Genomic DNA, 14,781 nt, shown 5'->3' with positions numbered 1-14,781 from the left:
ACTTGCTATAAACTGCATGTTGTACTAAAGCAGTTGTAGTAAATCAATTATCAAAAAAATCCAGCAAGACAGTAAAAGCTGATGTTTGTTGATAAAAAAATGGATAAAATAAACAAGGCATAAGCTGATCCAATACAGTTGCCAGGGCTGTGGTTTAGATGGCTAAGGTGACTCAGGTTCGATTAGCTTCTCAGAAAACAGAGGCACTGACAGTGAGCGTGTGCCTATCCTGAGGGTAGGGATGTTCATCTCAGTGCTCCCTAATGGTTGGCACAGTCCATGAAGAGAGATGTAGCCCTCAGACGATTCCAGGATAGGGGAGGGGGAAGGAACAAGAGGGTAGGTAAGAACAGAGTCCCTCCCCTCATGGAAGCAGTTGCCAGAGAGAAACCCAAACTACCCTCAAGTTCCACTCTGGTCTCAGCCCACAAAAAATTAGTGTTAGTCCATGGGATGAAAGGCAGGGCTGGCAGACCTGGCGATGGATGGGGCACTGAAGTAGAAAAGTGGAAAGTATGAAGCAAGATGATGGAACAAACCATATTATCCAATACAGCGATCCATAATTACCAAAGATTATAAAACAGGCCGATAACTATCCGGTACAGGAAACAAAACATATCTAAAATGGCAATCTGCAACATTTTGGAAAAACCTTCCACAGGACTTCAGTAATCATAAAGATTCTAAAATCTCCATGGAAGACCAACAAAACGAACAGTAAGCCTTTCAGCCCCAAGTCATAAATAGCCATAGACTTGTAATACACAAACCTCAAATCCAAAGAATGAAGTTCAAAGAGTAAGCAAAGCAGATCCTAAAACATCTCTTGAAAACAGTCTTCCAACATCTAAACAGCATTCTATAAACTAATACCAGTACAGTCCTACATCAGACTGATGGAAATAAAGGCAAAAGAAAAAACAGCGCTAATAATCTTCACCTGCTAAAAAGTATTCATTCAACATTCATGATGTTTACAAAACACTGAATCAAGCAAAACTAGACTAATTGTAACACGCCCTGCCCATTCTCATTTCAAATTCCAGACTAAACTGCCCACATATAATTCAGTCTGAAAAGAAAAAGTGTAGCAGCAGCTCTGTGGCTGGCAACCACCTAGTGTCATACCACACAGGCATAATTACATGTTACACCATTTAACATGAGAGGCTAAACACGTTTATACAAACATACCTCCATTAAGTTTTACTAGGACAAAAACTAGCACAAATAAAACAAGTCAGCTGGTATGAAAAACATGAACAGCACTTTGTTGCAAGAAATAAAATAGTATAATTCTCTTAAAACAGTGAACCAAAAAGAATATATGGTACTGAATCTAGGAGACAAAGTTGTAATATGTAGATAACATTCATGACTCAACAGTATTCCCTATAACAGGAAATCCCTCACAGGGAGTACAAAGAAAGTCCAACAGAAACACCCTAAGAATAAAGTTAGCTTGCAGAGATACTACTCAAAATTAAGAGATAAAACATTACTGATCGGCAGTTCCAAACTTTCTATGAAGTAATTTTGGCCCTGATGCACCAAACAGCTATGCATCAGTTAGAGTTGTCTGAACGAAGGTCATAGTGTGAAAGACAAACATGGCAGTGGTTAGAATGTTAACAGGATTCAGTTTTCAAAAACAGTAGCAAAGGCAAATCCACTTCAGAACAAATGCAGCCTGGATATATGCAAGTCCTGTCTTCCTTAAGTGCTGTGGTGACCATCTACTGTTAATTTATGAGGGTATTACTACATTCAGGACATGACACTAGGTTGGAGTAAAGTAAGCAGAGACCCCTATATCATGAACAGAAAATTAATGACAGTGGGTAGTAATTCCTTCTGACTGAAGGGTTGCCACCTCACCACATCAAAGTCATACCTGGCAGCACCTTACAAAAACAAATACAGAAAAAGTAGGAAGAAAAGAAGACTGTATACTTAAAAACAACTGTCATGGAAAGCAGTACCAAAGCCAGACAAGTATCCTAGATTGTATGGCTAAAGAATAGATGAACATAAATACATAAACTTCTCCAAGCTGCTGACTTTCAAATTTCTTGATGAGAAGACACTTTTGCAGCCACCACATATCCTTCTGAATCCATAATAGAATGTACCCTCAGTGCTAAATGCCACCTTTGTTCCTGCCTTCTTATAACGAAGAGACGTTGCACCAAGCCACTAAAAGTCAGAGATATGTAAGCCTAAAATGAGGGACTGGCATCATCACCACCACTACCATCATCATCATCATCATCATGAACCTATGATAGACCTAGACAATTTCAGTACATTTTCTTCAATGTTTAGAGCTTACACCACAAGTTCACTTCAGCTCCACACAGAAAACCTTCCCAGGCTGTAGTTCTTCCCCCTCCTCCCATAATATGACTGCAATCTCTATTCAGATTTCAAAGTCTACAGCTCAGAAGTTCAATACCAAGCTATATATCTATCTGTATGATAATCCTTTCTCTAGGCCTCTCTCTATGCTAAGAAAATAATATAACAAAACTGGTCCCTAATATCAAAAGAGTTCAACTAAAAGTTAAGTAAACAAGCAGAACGGAACCTAGAAATTATAACAAATCTGTGTAAAATAATAATAAACATTACTTTTTTACACAGATTTGTTATAATTTCTGAGTTCCATTGTGCTTGTCTATGCTATGAAAAGGGGGAAGGTGGGTGTGTATGCTAAAGAGGACAGACCCAAATAATCCAGATCTACTGTTCATGGCAAATACAGAACATTCGTTTCGAGCAAGATTGTCCCATGCTCTTTAACCTCATGTACTGAGTCCCGAACATAATTTTGTGTGTGGTTAAGATAGGATCCAAAGAAATATGGCAGCCCAGAAGACATTTGTCTGGTCACAACATCCAGCTTACTGGGAGGGAAAAACCTTTCAGACTATTACTTTGGTTCAGGTTTATTTCCATCTCCACTTTTGCCATAAATGAAAGTTAAGTACAAAGTATTACTTTTTCTTTGTAAAAAATCAAACAAGAATAACAGATACATAAATTTTGCAGCTCAGAAATGTATCTGGCTAATGACTGTCATGCCAAAAATAGGGCCATCCCTGACAAAAACCTTTGCTAAAGAGGCTGGTTTGAAAGAAAAAAAAAGATTAGCTGCTTCAGCACAAAACTTAAGTTCTAAGGAAGTAGAAGGCTGTCTAATGGAGGTCTTCTAAAAATGTGCACCCAAGAAAGGCTATGCACAGCTTAAGTGAAACCAAGAGATCATCATGAAAACCATGGTAGAAACTGTGTACAACAGAAAGATTAACTCAGATGGAGAAAAATCATAGTCTACAGTCAACAATTTGAGACTGTCAAACCAGAATGACCAAAACAGGGTCTGAAAAGAGAGAGACAGAAAAAAAGACTACTTCTCAAAGTTTTTTTCTTATGTTAGGTCTCTGGTCAAAGGTGAGGATTTGGATGACCCTAGGAAGGTAAACAGCATCTATAGCCAGAGAGTCCTCCAGAAGATAAGGCCACAAGGAGTGGAACCAGACTTCTTGAAGTTATTAGAATAACACTGGACTTTTTCGCTTTCATGTACTGAATGAATTTGGGAAGGAAAAGGAAGAAAAGGTATACAAGGAGACTCATGGGCCATTTCTGAACCACAGCATCCTTGATGGTTGTCCAGAATGGGGTAAAAGAAAAGAATTCATTAATACTGGTGTTCGTCATATATACATACATACATGTGTGCATATATACAGAATATTCTCATTTACAGACAAGCTTAAAAACCACTCATAAGGCATCATAACACAGCAACTTGAGCCTGCCCATGACAGAACTTTCTTGACCTTAGTGTGGACCACTGTCACAAAGTGCTTCAACAACATGGGCCATTTCCATACTTGCCTGACTAAGGGGGAAAGGCCAGATTGCTCTCTGCTTGTTTATACATCTAACCATGGCCATATTTGAATGAATGGCTATAGTAACTTGTCTCCAACATATTTGTGTGGAACTTGGCCTCTTGGACTGCTCTGTCCTGAAAAAGCCTCCCCAACCCACAGGTAAAGAGTCTGTGATGATATTCACAGTAGGGACAGGGAAAAAGAAAGGGCAAGCCTAGACAGAGGCTGGATGTGTGCATCCACCAATGAGAATGCTCTTTGCAAGAAATGGAAATCTTCATCTAGGAGATCAGAAAAACAGTACATGATACCACTGAGTTCTGAAGGACCACTCAAGAACTGTTCTGTTGAGTTTTGTATGAGGTGCTAAAAGTGGGGTAGCTGTCATAAGGTCTAATACTCTGAGGCATGGCTATGCAGATACTGACAACTGCTGGCGAATAAGGCTCACTGTCCTTTGAATGGAAGGACTTCTCTCGAGTCTAAGTTGCAACCTATGAAGTTCAGGTTCTGTGAGGACTTCAGTTAAGACTCTGCAGTGTTCACCATTATGCTCAAGGACTGGGACATGAGCCACATGCTCTCAAGCTTCTAGAACTGGTCTGGCTAGAAGCCATTTACCTGAGTAAGGAAAGATTTTTGTCCCTTGCAGCCTCTACTGAGCTACCACAGACAGCTATTTGGTATATACTCTGGGAGGCTGTAGTGAGTTCAAATATAAGAGCCCAAACTGGTAAAGGACTACCTCCCATTCAGAAGCAGAAAATTCTCCTAGATTATTTGGCTATTCTGACATGCAAATACACTTCCTGGGGATCTAAAGAGCTCGTCCAGTCTTCCCTTTGCCAAGCAATGGAAAATCAATTGCAGTGAGACCATCCAGAATGTGTGTTTAGGAATGAACTTGTTTAAAGTGCTTAGATCTTCACTGGGTTTGAGGTGATTTTTTTTTTTTTTTAGAACCAAAATGAATTTCATGTAATATCCAGACTCTATCAAGAGCTGAATAGATAAACAATTACTTTTGGAGAAGGCTGTTTACCTCTCCTTCTGACACTTTTCTTTGATGGGGATGGATGTTTGACAGTGGTAGGAAGTGCAGTTTTTGGAGAGCTAGAATGGGATACTGAAGTCTCTGGACTAAATCTCACCTATCCCTCTAACTTATGTGAAGGGCACACAAGGAGATGGAAAAATACACAATGTCCAACACCCTCTATATCTAAAAAGTTGAGCAAGCCCTGACATGTTTTCCTGGGATTGCTCAGCAGAAGGGAAACAGTCAGTTTTATTGTTCAGCCATGTATTCCTGCTTCTGGGAGGTGATTGTTCAGGAAACAACCACAGCTACACTGACCTCCTACCAGACTTGGTTCCATTAATGCTGCGAGCCATATATGAAACAAATTTGCTTACGATTTTCTTGGGTCCTACAGAAGAATTTCTATGATGTCTAGAAATGGACAGCCACAGCACTGACAGTCTGAACACCTCTCTTTCCCTCTCAATCTTCTGGAGCTTTCTTCTCACCTGTGGGGTGAAAAGGCTGAAGCCATTTAATAGAACATTCAAGAAGGATGCCTTGGAATTCTTGGGGAAAATCCATTAGACATAGCAACCACACATGGTGGCATACTAATACCAGTTTTTGTTACTGTAACTGATCCATCCAAGGAGTTATGCATCAGGAGCATAGCAGCATGGAAAGGCAAGAAACTGACATTGCCACAGCTGCCAGGGACATCAACTGTTTTAATTTCTTGCTGATCTGCTGGCAACTGTTTCAGCATCTTCTGAAACTCATCTGTAGAAGCACTCTGTGATCTTAACATATGTAATAAGCAACTAAACACTCTTATTGCAAATGTGATAAAAGTAAACACATTTATAGCAACACAAATCCTGGTGGGAAGTACACTACTGGATTCTGCAGAGTTGGCTCCGTCCTGAAGGCTGCATCAGCAATGACGCAGTCTATGATTGGTGATTTGCAAGTGCTTTCCAGTCCAGAGGTTCCCAAACATATTTTCAGGCCTTTCAGGAATCAAGGCAACCACAGTGGAGTCCATGCAATTCTCCTGGACACACAAAGATACAATTCTACTTGCTGGGGTACTACCCATGATGTTGAAGAGGGAATGTAGAAGGTGGCCTGAAGAATCCTCGCTGTAAGTGACGGCTTAAGAGAGGGCTAACCTCCATTATTCCCTATTAACTGTAAAATTTCCTCAAACTTGGGAGTCAGCAGGAAGGAAGGATCTTCCATGATCCAAAGGTGACAGAAGGCCGCAGACCAAGAGTAAGACGGGTCATGGATGAAACCTGAGACATCAGGCATTGCCTGGAGATGCTCCTTCATCAAAGGGTGCAAACTTGGCAACAGATTTGATACCTGAATCTCAGCATCAAAGTCTTTAGCATCACCATTCAGTACCAAGAAGTGCCAACAATAAATGGGAAGCTGGCCCTGACACTGACAAGCACATCAACATTAGATCTGGTGCTAAAGCCATCTGCAATAAAGGCTCAATTACCATTGATACTGGGATTTGGAGTGCTACTAAAGTAACTGGCATTGAGGCTGATCATGAACCATCAAACCCAAAAAACTGGACCTGCTAGCAGGCTGGAGTCAGAGATAGTTTAAAGAAAAATGTTCAGTCAAATTCTGCAACATCAAAATGAAAAGGAAAGATCAACTACAGTTGTGGGCCAAGTCAGTGCTTTGTAACGGTTTGAACCAATGACCAAGTGCTCAAAACACAAATGTTGGTAAAGGAGATACTGATGAAACAAGCACTGGAATCAGCCATGCCCCTGCTGAAGTATCCTTTGGAAGTATCTTTCGATGGGTGATTTACCATCAAGATGGCAAAACACAGTAAGTTAACAATGAAGAAACCTTTCTAAGCCACTGCAAGCATCTCTCTTCCTGACAGACACACAAACTTGCATTCCTTCTTTTTGGATTTGTGCAACCTCTTCAGGTAAAAATGAAATGAAGGCTCTTTGGACAGGAAATATGGAATTGAAAGGACTGGTTTAAGGACAATTATTACATACACAGGGAGAGAAATGACTCCTGGTCCAAAAAACATCAAATTGTTATGAAACAGCAGGTACAGTTCACAAATCAGGGCTTGAAACTACAAGAACCTGCAAAAGCAGAAATGACAGCCACAAATTAAAGTATCTTCCAAGATGATCTTTAGAGTTTTTCATCCCTCAGACTTAAATAAGCAAACACGTTAGTCTTGACATTCAAATCTCAAAGCTGGGTAAAGAAGCAGAATCTCTACAAGGAATTCCTTGACAAGCCAATCATGAGCCAGAGATCTACCCTCCAACACAACAATATTCTGGGCAGCAAGGCTAAAAACATGTACGTTAAGAGTGAAATAATCAAGACTCAAAATATGAGAAGTCAGAACCATATGCAAAGTGACTCAATAAGGTAGCAAAGTCCCATCAACCCACACAGCAGTAGAAGATCAGGGAGAAACATGGGATCTAAATTACCCTTCTGTTCCACTTTAGTAATACATGTTAAGTCTAACTTGCATCTTAACTTTAAAAAAAGCCCTTCCACTAACACTACCACAAAACAAGACAGTTCAGACACTCATCAAACACACACACACACACACACACACACACAGGCACATTAAATCTGTTCCCTAACCTGACCTTAACCCTAAACAATCACAACTGTACACACACATGTATCCTACTTAGCTTTTTCAGCAAAGCACACATTTAACTTAACATCCGTTCGATAAACCATATGTTCAAAGGTGTTGACCAAGCAATATCGATATATATATATATATATATATATATATATATAGAGAGAGAGAGAGAGACACCCACACAAGGGAAAAATATAAATATAAATATATATATATATATATATATATATATATATATACACACACACACACACACACACACACAAATACATATGAGCACATGTAGACACACACAAACAAAAATAAGAAGTTATGTACTCACCATAACGTTCCATGTTTGTTGTCCATCTCACCTTCATTCTATGCTGGTTGGGGTTCGGAACAGAGCATCGGTTCCGACTCGGCCTAATTCAAAAGCTCGAGAGCTTCCACTGGCTCGAGGCTATTCCCTATCCCATAATGCTCCGGGAATATAACCCAGATCTTGGTTTTGAGAGAAAGCATATCATTGTGCAACAGAGAACCAACTTGTGAGGAGAAGGCCCACAAGGGAATCAGAGACTCCATAATCCAAATAAAAATAGAATTATCTTCCCGATCCTCCAGGAGCGAAGGTGCGGGAAGGAGGGTGGGATGCAAGAATGAAGGTGAGATGGACAATAAACATGGAATGTTATGGTGAGTACGTAGCTTCTTAATGTTATGGTGTCCTATCTCGCCTTCATTCTATGCTGGCTGGGACAGCGTCCATAGCGCCTTCTTTCTTGGGTGGCTCAAGGGAATAAACTACTCACAACAGTGGACCCAAAGGAAGCCCTAGAAGTGGAGGCCACATCTACTTTGTAATGAGTGGTAAAGGTATGAGGTCTTACTCATGTGGCTGCTGCACAAACAGAATCTAAAGGAAGTCTGGCCTGGAAGGCAGAAGAAGCTGCAAAAGTTCTGGTGGAAAGGCCCTTCACTTTGCCTGGTAATTGTCCGTTTTGAGCTCTATATATGAAGGAAATACAATCTGTGAGCCATTTCGACAGTGTCACTTTTGATACTGGTAATCTCCTTTCTTGTTTTCTGAAAAGGACACAAAAAATTGGTCTGACTTTCTGAAATTTTTAGTTCTATGCATGTAGAAGTGCAACTGTTTATGCACATCTAACTGGTGTACTCTATATTCTGCCTTGTTGCCATGGTTTTATGAAGAACACAGGCAATTCAATAGATTGATTTAGATTGGTTTCCAAGCACACCTTAGGTAGAAAAGGAAGGATTAGTACGTAAGGAAACTCTACCTTTGTGAAAAACTATGTAAGGAGGGTATACAGATAGAGCTTGGAGTTCCGATACTCTTCTGGCAGAGGTGATGGCCACCAAGAAAAGTGTCTTCCAAGACAAAAAGGTCATGTCACATGATGATGCAGGTTCAAAGGGTGGCAAAATTATACAGGATAGAACAAAATTTAGATTGCATGGAGCTGGAGGTTCCCTGACTGGAGGTCTTAGCAGGTAGGTCCCTTTTAGCAAGGCCTTGCAGAATTTGTGTGACATGTTATTTAGCCCCATTTCCCTAGTATGAAAGCTGGATATAGTGGCTAGCTGTTCTCTAATTGTAGCTGCTGCTGCCCCCTTGTTAAAAAGTTTATGAGAAATTCTACCACTGCAGTGATGGGAGCCGTAAAGGGATCTATATTGTTCTCGGAGACCCAGTGTGAAAATCGTTTCCATTTGTTGGAGTATAGCTTTCTGGTAGCAGGCTTGTGGGAAGAAATCAGAATATGTCTAACAGCCTGGGAGATATCATGGAGACTGGCTATTTGTGGAACTGGAGCAGTCACACTGTCAACTTTAGGGTCTGGATTGATGGATGGAATATCCCTGACGAATGAGTCAGGAGGTCTGGAACTGGGTCTAGGATCCATTGTTCCTCTCGGAGATGGGTCCACAGAAAGGGGAACCAAATTTGCTGAGGCCAGTATGGAGCAATGAGAATCAAGGTGCTTCTGAACATGTTGGCTTTCTGAAGAACTTTTGGTATCAAGGGGAAAGGAGGGAAGGCGTAAAGTAATCCCAGGGACCAATCGTGTACGAGCGCATCATTCGGTGACTTCCCTGGAGGGGGAATCAGGGCAAAGTAGCCGCTGCATTTGGCATTCATGAATATGGTGAAAAGGTTGCAGCAGGGCTGACCTCATTTGCAGAAAAATCTCTTCCAGAACTTCTTGTTTTAGGGACCACTCATGAGACATCAGAATGGCTCTGCTGAGTTTGTCCACCATCATGTTGGATTTCCCCAGGATGTGCACTGCTGTTAGAAAACGTTGAGAAGCGACAGCCCATTGCCATCCTCTTTGTGCCTCTCGACATAAAGGGCAGGATTTGGTTCCTCCTTGTTTGTTTATGTACCACACTACTGACATGGTGTCTGTCTGAATTGCAATAGTTCCTATCGGGAGAGAGTCCTAGAATGCTTGCAACGCGCAGAGCCCCGTTCTCATCTCTAGGACATTCATATGCAAGTGGTTCTCAAGTTCCTGCCAGATGCCTTGGACAGTCCTTCTCAGATAATACCCCCCACCCTATCTGAGAAGTGTCCGTGGTCACTGTGGCTGTTGGCTGTGAAAAAACAAACAGACGTCCCGTGGTCAACTGAGTCGTTTGAAGCCACCACCTTAGGTCCTTTTTGCATAACTCTGTGATAATGATCTTGTGTGACTGTGGTAGATCTTGCATGGAACACTGGGAGAAAAGTAGCCATTGAAGGACTCTCATGTGTAAATGAGCTAAAGGTACTAAAATGATAGCAGCTGCCATGGTGCCCAGACCTGCAAGACAGTCAATTATTTTACTTTCCTTTTGGATATCAAGCTCTTGATATGACAGTGTAGGGACTGGATCCTTTTGGGGGTAAGTTTGGCCAGCATTTCCCTTGACTCTAACTCTGCACCTAAGAATATAAGATGCTGTGAAGGCAACAAGGCAGACTTTTTGAAATTTATTGTAATGTTTTTGAAATTTATTGTAATGCCTAGCTTGGTACAGAGATGGATGGTTTCATCTCTTGCTTGCACTAGAAGATGCTTGGTGGTGGTTAGGAGCCAGTTGGTATGGTATGGAAACACACGGAATACCGGGTGCCTCAAGTGAGCCATAACCATTGCCATGCATTTGGTGAACAGTCTCGGGGCTTTAGTGAGACTAAAGGGCAGAGCTCGAAACTGGTAATGACTGGCTCCCAGCCGAAAGTGTAAGTGTCTCCTGGATCGTCTGTCCATTTTTATGAGGTATTACACATCCTGGAGATCTACTGAGTAAATCCAATCATCTTTCCCCAAAAAGGGGAGTATTGACTGCAGTGTTACCATCTGGAATTTTGATTTCTTGACGGACTTGTTTAATCTGCTGAGATCCAAAATGGGTCTCCAGTCCCCTGTCTTTTTTGGAACTAAAAGAACCTTGAATAAGTTCCAGATCCTATTTGGTCTGCAGGGACATTTTGCATGACTCTTTTTTTCTAGCAACCTCTGTACCTGTAATGTTGTGTGGTCCCTTTGACTGGGTGGAATACCTGGGATGGATTGTTTCTCCAAGGGGGGAGTGGAAAAGGTCATGTAATAATCTCTGGATATGACTGTTTGTACCCATTTGTCTTGTGTGATTTCTAGCCAGGCATTTGGGTACAACAATAAGCTTCCCCCAACTGCCTCCAGAGATGGACAGATGGGCCTCCACTCAGGAGCGCTGAAAGGGCTTTCCAGGGAAAGAATACCTGTCACCCTGGCTCTGCGGACCCCCTCTGCCTCTAGGTCGGCAACTTCCATTGTTACTTCCCCCCCCCGCCCCTGGGGGAAGAGTCACGATGTGCATCGGGAAATACTCTTTGGGACTTGAGGAACCACATTTTCCCCCGTCTTTGATCTTTGGGATAAGGTCTAGTGGGGACAGAAAAATGGACCCCTATGGCAGAGTTTTTCCCTCCTGTTCACACCTGGTCAAGGTCTCTTTAGCTTTGGGCCCGAACAATGACGAGCCATCAAACAGGGCATTACTGAACGAAGATTTGAAGGGTTCAGCAAAGTTACACAGATGCATCCAGAAATGTCTCCTTAAGGAAATTCCAGTACCTGCTGCCCTGCTCGCTCCATTGGCTGCATATGAGATAAGTTGCATGGAGGAGTTGACCACGGAGTTTAGGGTGGAGAGCTGAGAGGAAACATTATCCGAAACACCAGCAGCTACATTACCCTGAAGGGTATTTCCTAGCTCTTTCAGGAGAACCCTCTGCAGTCTCGTAAAGTGGGTCAAGTAATTTAGCAATCCAAGCATAAATGTTGCTGAAGAAAAGGTAGGCTTTTCATATCTGTCCATCATCCGAAAGTCTTTATTCGGTGGATGAACAGACATGGAAGTTTCTGACAATTCCTTCTTGGTGGCAGCGGTCACCACCATAGCATCTACTGGGACACCTTTGGTTAAAATTCTCTCTCTGTTGGTACTGGAATCAATTTGTTAGGCCTTCTCGTAACAGGCTCCACACCTTCAGAACAATCACATTCATCAATTGGTCAAGAGGTGGAAGGGTGAGACCCAAAAGCTTCCAGGTATACCGACTCACCCTCAGAAGGATTGGTGGGCTTCCAGCCACCCCTCTGTTTAAGGATATCCAAGATGTCTGCAAAGGAGAGATCTTCAGAGGGGGACCGTGGGGTCCCTTCCGAATCATCGAGGTTGGTGTCTGAGGTGACAGACTCTCCTGGGGAGTCTATGTGCTTCCTCTTGCACAATCTGTTCAGAGGGACTTCCTCAGAGGGGTACTCTGGAGATGTTTCGGAAGAGATGGTCTCCCCTGCAGGGGCTTCCTGGGGCTTAAGGTCTCTACGCTCAGGGGGGAGTGATGGTGCTAAGACAGACAAAGGCACTTTTGGGGGAAGAGTACTCAAACCAAAAAGTGAAGCCGTCGGAAGTGATTGCACTCTCTCCCCATCAGCTCAAAATCCCCCTCACCCCACTCCGAGGAGGTCCCTGGCTCTGAAAAACCGACCCAGAAGCAGAGTGGTTGGCTTCGAAGCTGATGTAGAAACCAAGCTCAACCACGTCGAAGCACTGAGAGGTAAAATCGGCTCGGACGGCTGTCTAATCTGACTCCCCTCCCCAGACCTGACGGGAGAACTTCGGCTCCTAGACCCCTCAGATTCTGACAGAACCGAGATAGTCAGAACTGATGATCCTGTTGGAGGTCTCAGTTACAACACTTCCACTACTATCAGGCCCAAGTCCTCTGGCTCCGAAGCACCCCATCAGGTCAAAGGAGGAATTGAAAAAGGGGATGGTGCCTTTGTCAGCTCTGGTTCCTTCTGGGTCGGAGTCGACAGAATTTTGCAAGCACCAGTGTACGAAGTAGTCTCTTCACCACCTGCTCCACTTCATCACTGGACAAACTTCTGGAGGAATGGGAGGACAATGAAGGTGATCTTGCCCATTCTAGGAGCGGAGATCTTAAAGTTGGAGTAACCGGCTCCAAAACTGGGGACCATCTCCTAACCTGAAACTCTGTCAGTTCCGTAACTGCAAATGGAACTGAAGAGGTAGACTTTTCGGAGCCAAGAGCACTTGGTTCCGAGGTAGGTGATTTAGCCACAATTTTTCTGGGCAGCTCCAAGGCCAGATCCGAGGCAACAGTTATTTTCCCCTATTTCTCTGATTTTGAAAAAGAAGAAAGGGATCCTGAAGAAGGCTTGGAGCTCTGAGACCCTTCCAAAGCCTCTGAAAAAGGAACCTTCAAAAACCCTCTTAAAATCATCTTCTTGAGTTCAAGGAGCACTCTAATACTGAAGGCATGACAAAAAGCACAAGATTCTTGAAAATGGAGGGCACCCAGGCAATAAGCACAAAGTACAGTTGTGTACACTTACCATAAATGTAGATGTTCGAGAGTATTCCCTGTTGCAGTCATCACATTTGGGTTATTCCTGACAGGGTAGCCCTCAGTCGGCCTGAATACCAGAGGCTTAGTATTTCTGGGTCAGTTGCTGTCGCTTCAGGACTGACGTCAGGTCGTCAGTGGTATAAAGTATGGCCATTACATCAGTTTTTCTTGCCCTGTCAGGAGCCCCCAAGTGGGATACAGGATATAGTCAAAGAACCCCACCACTAGAAGGTAAATACCAAAACGTTCCTTGTAAGAAGAGAGAGAGAGAGAGAGAGAGAAAAGGGGGATGGAGGACGGGAAACTAGGACTGCAACAGTGAACACACTCGAACATCTACATTTAAGGTAAGTGTACACAATTGTACTATGTTCTTCATGTTTCACTGTAGCAGTCATCACGTTTGGGTTGATTCCCAAAGCTGAGGAAAAGGGTGGAGGCAGTCAAGAAGATGGGGGGCTGGCTAGGATGCCCTGCTAGACTGCAGGGCAGGGTCAGCTTTTCCAACACATTAGGTCCCAAGCAGGGGTAGGTGCTCTTATGGGTGACCTTGGTCTATCTGTTCTACAGGAACGTGCACGATTGCCCTCACAGAGAGCAGGGAAAGGACTTTTTGGCCTCTGCCCACTGGTTTGGAGGAAGATCTCAGAATCCTTTTGGGGTTGATAGTGTGTGGAAAGAACATTTGTATCCTTGGAACACTATGTTGAGGACCCAGCGGATGTTGGTAATGGTGGCCCAGGTGCTTCCGTGGAAGGAGAGTTTTCCTCCCAGGGGCAAGTGCAAGTGGGCAGAGAGAGGGGGTGGAAGTGGATAGTCATTGTGAGTTCTTACCATGAGGGGGTGGCTTTGCACTCCCTGGATTTGAAGTGGAGGAACTCCATTGCTTTGATTTCTGCATTCCCTGCGGCTGTTGTCTGGGGGGGGGGGTCTGCTTCCCCGGGGTCTGGGCTGAACTGACCTGGAGGGGGCAGGAAAGGACCAGTGCTTGGAGGGGCAATGCCTACTGAACCTGAATGTCTGAACCTGCAGGAAATCCTTAACTGTCTGCATAGATTTAGCTTTTTCTTCCATACTTTTTAAAACTTCCTCTGCCTTGGTGCCAAATAAGTTGTCTTTGTGCAAGGGTGCATCCAATAATTTAGATTTGACATGGTCTGGCAAAAACTGTTCCCTAAGCCAAGCATGTCTTCTAAGGACAGAACTGGTGACTGCTGCCCTGCAAGATGCTTCTAAGGCCTCAAAACCACAGTGTAAGGTGTGCTTAGTT

General features: G+C 43.2%; 1 protein-coding gene across 2 annotated transcripts in view; it reads right to left on the bottom strand.

The window, feature by feature from the left end:
* The window catches only part of VPS13A (vacuolar protein sorting 13 homolog A), a 4,910,496-nt gene that overhangs the window by 829,506 nt on the left and 4,066,209 nt on the right, over positions 1-14,781 (bottom strand). The window lies entirely within an intron of this gene.

Source organism: Protopterus annectens, chromosome 2.part0 (assembly GCF_019279795.1).
Source record: "Protopterus annectens isolate FY-2018-M chromosome 2.part0, PAN1.0, whole genome shotgun sequence".
Taxonomy (NCBI): domain Eukaryota; kingdom Metazoa; phylum Chordata; order Ceratodontiformes; family Protopteridae; genus Protopterus; species Protopterus annectens.
Note: the sequence above shows the minus strand (reverse complement) of the source record. Positions and strands in the feature narration are given on the sequence as shown.